The following is a 5870-nucleotide window of genomic DNA, read 5'->3' on the forward strand; positions in this document are numbered from 1 at the left end:
CAGGTGATGGATTATTCTTTCCTGCATCCTCGTTGTTTTTAAGAGATCCTTTCTTACCTTTTCACTAGCTGCATCAGCATCTTCAAGATCTGAAACTGTCTTCATTTTCACTTAAACAGTTTTTCAAGCTTGTGATTGAGGTGTTCATTTCCTCTATATCTCTTTGACTCTGCTTCATGTCATCTATTTCTTTCCTGAATTGCTCATTCAAGGAATCCATCATTTTTCTAATCTCCTCTATTTTTTTTTATCAATGTCTTCTTTAGAAGCCGGTATAAATTCTTTTACTGCAGTGTTTTTTTCAGATTGGGTTTCCTCCCTACGTTTCTGTAGTTGCTTCTTTACTTCAGATGCTATGAGTTCTGAGAATCCTTTTTTTATTTCAGAAAATAGTTGTGCTCTGATTTCCTCTATATCTTTCTGCTGTTGCTTATTTACTATCGATGCTATTAATTCATGCATTTGAGCCGAGCTAGTGTCCTCTGCACTTGTTCTGGGTGGGTACTGGGTATCCTCCATTTGTTTCTACATTTGATTATTTAGTGTAGATGTTATTAATTCAGGGATTTCTTTTTTTATTTCCATTCTGATTTCCTCTATACCTTTCTGCCACTATTTCTTTATTTCAGAAGCCATTGATTCATTATTTTCAGCTGTGTGATTCCCAATTTGTTCTGTATTAGTGTCCTCTGCACTTTTTACAGGTTGTGTTGGGTTCTGAGGTTGCATTTTGTTCCTTCTCGTCATTTTGTGTAGCACTGTCTTCTGCCCTTTTTTGTAGATCTTCGTTGTAGTTATAACCTTAGTACATACTGAAGTTCAGGTGCAGATCTACAAAGTCTGGATTTATTCAGTTGTGCCTGGCTTGGGTCTGACTGCTGTGCTCAGCTCCCTCCTGCTGCTGCCCTTGAGGGTGAACCTTTTGTGCCCCTGTGGCAAGATGTTCTGGTCCTGGACTAGCTGGGTGGATCTATCTTCTACCCTCTCTGTAGGGATTGCAGCTGCAAAGTTACACCCCAGGCCCATATGCCAGGCCTGAGTTGAGCCTGTAGGGGACAAGGTGGAGTAGAGGTAGAGGCAGCTCTCCCACACACTCACTGGGTCTGGGCTAGGACTGTGTCTGGACGTTCAGGGAACGAGGCAGAAATTCCTACTCAGTGGGCATGGTGGGGGCTGTGCTGCGGAGTGGTGGGGGGCATCCTAAGGGGGTGGAAGACAGTCTGACACACGCTGTGCCTGGGCTGAGACCCGGATTTGGTCCCACAGGCACAGGGTAGCGGGAAACTCTCCCACACACTCACCGGGCCTGGGCTAGGACTGGGTCTGGGGGTTCCCGGAATGCGACAGAAATTCCTACTCGGTGGGTGGGGTGGGGGAGGTACTGCGGAGTGGTGGGGAGCATCCCAAGCGGTGGAAGAGGGTCTGACCCATGCTGCGCCTGGGCTGGGACCCGGAGTTGGTCCCACCGGCGCAGGCTAGCAGGAAACTCTCCCACACACTCACCGGACCTGGGCTAGGACTGGGTCAGCAGAATTTATTTTTCTGGAAAACCAGGATGATTCATGAGCTGAACACTTTGCTATTTTGGTGTCACCATAATTTGTGTGTGGCATGGAAGCTGCAAGAGACTGGCTGTACTCCTCATTAAGAGACAATGTTTTCGTTCCTAGTTTATTTGTTTCTGTTTGTTTGTTCAGTTGGTTGGTAGGTTTCTGCAGTGCTGAGCATTGACCCCTGGGCCTTCACCCAGATGGAGAGGCCCAGTCTTTCTAATTGTTTTATTTTGAATTGCCCATGCTGGGCTTGTACTTGCAATTGTCATGCTTCCAGCTCCAAAAGTACTAAGGGGACTGGGTATTTCATAAAGAAAAGAATGTTGCTACAGAGCTCCAGAGGTGGAGAAATCCAGCATTGAAGGGTTTGTGTGTGGAAAATGTGTTGGAGTTGCCACATCTCACAAAGGGCGCCAAAGACATGATCGAGATCAAAGCCGCTCTACAAATCTCTCCCACCTGGCTCTAATGCGTTCACGAGGGCAAAGCACCCATGCACTAAAAGCCTCCTGCTAGCCGCTCCCAGGCTTGTTACACTCGGGGCTAAGTCCCTCACATGCAGGCTTGAGGGCCACATTCCGACCATTGCAGAGGGATTATCCATATCAGCCAACTATGCAGAGGTGAAAGTAGCCTCTTCGGGGAAAATGTGGGTGAAGAATATATCAGCAAGGAGGAGAAGAATGTTTTAATGTTTAAGGACTCGAATAGGTACACATTCATTCTGTGAAGATGCAGATGGAATCTGTGAGTCAGAAGTCTCCTTAGTCATCCTACATATAAGCACAGAAAGGTTTTTGGAAGCCTTACTCTCTGAGCGGAAGATATGTACAAGTTTCAGAGAAATATTTATAGTGTAGAGCAAACAGGAAACACTCATAGATATTGACAGCTCCACTGAAGCCCCACTTGTGTTTTCCAGCCCAGCACGGCGCACTCTGATCAGATTGTCCCAACGCCAGCTCCCTCGGCCCCTCCCTCCTGGCCCTGTGCCACTCTGACCACCACTTAATATATATTAATTCTGTTATCTGTTACAATTCGTCCCTCTTCTAGTTTTACTTTGTTTCCCAATTTCTTTACTGCAAATCCCTTGTCTACCCATTTCAAAATAATAGGATCCATTAGCGGAGCAGAAACACAATGTTCTCTGTTCTCCACTGAATCATAAAAATCCCACCAGATAAAATGCACTCGGTATTAGAAGTCATGATATCACCTAGATGCTACTAAGGTTTCGTAAGAGTCAGCAATTTCTCATATCATATGCAGTGAATGTCTTCTGTGCATGATCTAGAGGGATCTATGCCAATAATATTTTTCATCAAAAGACAAATTGGAATGTCCATAACACAATCTAACTTCATTTACCTGGTCACACGTGCATGATTTATAAAGAATCACGAAGATAAGATGTAAACCAGAGACTAAGCCTTTTAAATCACAAATAAGAGATTTTAAATTTAAAACTAACCCAGAAAAGGTTGGTGAATATTTATTACATTACTTCTGAAGTCACCAGTCTAAGTAGCAAAGGGCCGGGTCAACCCTCTTTATATTTGTCATTGCAAAATAATTTCATTTATGGCTAAAATCAGTCATTTGGAGGGTGAAAAGAAGTAGCTGTTCCTATGCTATTAATTTTCTGGTTTTGTGTGTGAAGGTGGAACATGGAAAAAGGTCTGAACTGTGATGTAAGGGAGGCACATTTCTACCTCAACTACCACCGCGGTCTCTGGTGGCCAGCCCAGGCTCAGTCACTGCACTGTCTTGTAGTTTAAAATGATTTACACTATACTACCCACATAAGCAATGTTCAAAAAATTAATTTTCATGGCAGCTAAAATTTCTACAAAGAGTAATAAATAATCCAAGATTTGGTTAATAATATGAAGAAAACAGAAAAAAAAAATCACTTCATGGTAGCTATTTGGTGACTTTCACCATGATTGTGTCCACAAGGTCTAGATTCCTGTGTTCTGCCCTGAGCCTGCAGCCTCCCCAAGTTGGAGTTGGCATGGTCCAGAGTTCTGCTGTACCACCTTGAAAATACTCTCAAAGCAGTGAGGAGGGTGAACCTCAGAGCTCGCCTATTTTGTTGGTCTCCTCTCCGCAGTCATTGATTTTTACCTAATGTCCAGCGTCTTCAAAATTCTTATTTTGTAACTTTCACAATTTTTGGTTCATTCGGTTGGGAGAGTGAATTTAGTCCTTCTTATTTAATATTGGCCTGACATAGAAATTTATCTGTCTGTCTGTCTGTCTGTCTGTCTGTCTGTCTGTCTGTCTGTGTCTGTCTGTCTGTCTGTCTGTCTGCCTGTCTCTCTCTCTCTCTCTCTCTCTCTCTCTCTCTCTCTCTCTCTCTCATCTATCATCTATCTATCTATCTATCTATCTATCTATCTATCTATCTATCTAATCTATCTATCTATCTTCTATCTATCATCATCTATCTATCATCTTTCTATCTATCTATTCATCTATTTATTTCAGGGTCTCACTATGCAGTTCAGACTCATAGCGATCCTCCTGTCTCAGCCTCCCCGACTCTGGGATTACAGGCATGTGCCACCACACCCTGTTTCAGTGACCACCATGCACCAGGAGTTCTGGGCCAGCACAGCAACTGACCGCGGATGGAGCTTGGGTCTTTGAGTTTGCCATGCAGGTGCTTAGACCGCTGAGATTTCTCCCCAGCCTCAGAATTCTTGTTTTGATTTAATCTAACAGTTGGGTTTTCCTGGTTTGTACTTACTATGAATCAATCACCAGTATAACCCAGTTTGAATTTTTAAATGTGAAATGAGATAGGAAATCCTATTTATTTCTCTCTCCCATAGATAGTTATTTCAGCACTGCTTGTTCAAAAATATTTCTTTTTTGTTTTAATTACATGATATCTTTGTTAAAAATCAACTAACCAGGTAATGTTGGTCTAGCTTTGAAATCAGTATTCTGTTCAATTGACTTATTTTTTTTATTAATTTAGATACTCTTTTATTTCTTTCAGATTTCTATGTTTCACTCAAATATAAATATGTATATAGTTAGATTTATTGTTAGGTATTTGAGATTTTGGATCCTATGACAAATTGTTTTTTTTAGATATTTCGCTTTATAATTGTTTTTAATATATAAAGGCACATCCCATTTAGTTATAGTATTTTAATAAATGTCCCAGGATTGCCTCATGTATAATCAAATAAACAAATAATGATATTTAATTTCTTCCCTTCTCATAGTTTCCATATTTCATTATTTTTCATACACATAGATAAGAATTGAAAAAATTTTCCTTTTTCAGTTTCAAAGGAAAAAGATTGAGTACTTAATCATTAAATACAATGAAAGATTTTATATTTAACATATCCTTGAAGTTTTTCTCTTTCTTCCTACTTTGCTAAAAGTCCTTATAGATGAGTGTTAAATTTTCTTACATACTTTTTCTGCATGTATTAAAGATCTAAGCTTATTTTATCCTTTATTTTATAGAAAAATGAAAACTAGCAGCAATAATTTAAACTAGGTAGGGGGCCTGCCCTAGCTCAGTTCTTTAAGTGGCTGCTTCCACAAAGCTGTCAGCCTCAGGCTACTGTGGTTCGATCCCCACAACTCAAGCCAGCCCAACCTGCCCTGAAGGCATTCGGAGCAAAAAAAAAAAATCCTTCTGAAACTAGTATATTAGACTTTCATTATTACTAACATGTATTCAATATTTTTGTATTTTTCATTGATTTCTGTTGTTTTATTATTTCTTCTCTTCTATTTAAAATTTTAAATTACTTTATTTTTCATGCTTGCAGTACTTCATGACAATATTCGCTGTAGGGAACTGGAACATATACATTGTGCAGTGTAATTTCTTTCTTTTTCCCTCCAGCCTCCACCACCTTTTCTTTTATCTTTAGATTCATTTATGTATCTTTTAAATCTTATCAATTATCATATGAACAGGCTGAAAAGTAGACTAATAATCCAGTGAGAGCAACGTATCTTAATGTGTGCCTTCACACAGTACACTTGCATATGTTTTATATGTTCTTTGGCCAATGGGGTCTGGTCTTTTAGTTTTGAGGATTTTTTTCTTCTTTTCCTAGACTTATAAGTAGAAGCTCCCCTCATTGACTTCTTTTTGTTTTCTTTTTGATTTTCAGTAGTTAAAGATGTTTTTCTTAGCAGAATGCTTGCTACCTTTCATACACTTTGACATGTTTTAATTTATTTTTTCAGTTTAATGCAATGTTTCAAATACTTTCATAATTTTATTCTGTTTCTTTAATCCTAGATTTTAAAATTTTAAGTATTTTGGAATTTTTT

Source organism: Octodon degus, unplaced genomic scaffold (assembly GCF_000260255.1).
Source record: "Octodon degus isolate 3935 unplaced genomic scaffold, OctDeg1.0 scaffold00022, whole genome shotgun sequence".
Classification (NCBI taxonomy): domain Eukaryota; kingdom Metazoa; phylum Chordata; class Mammalia; order Rodentia; family Octodontidae; genus Octodon; species Octodon degus.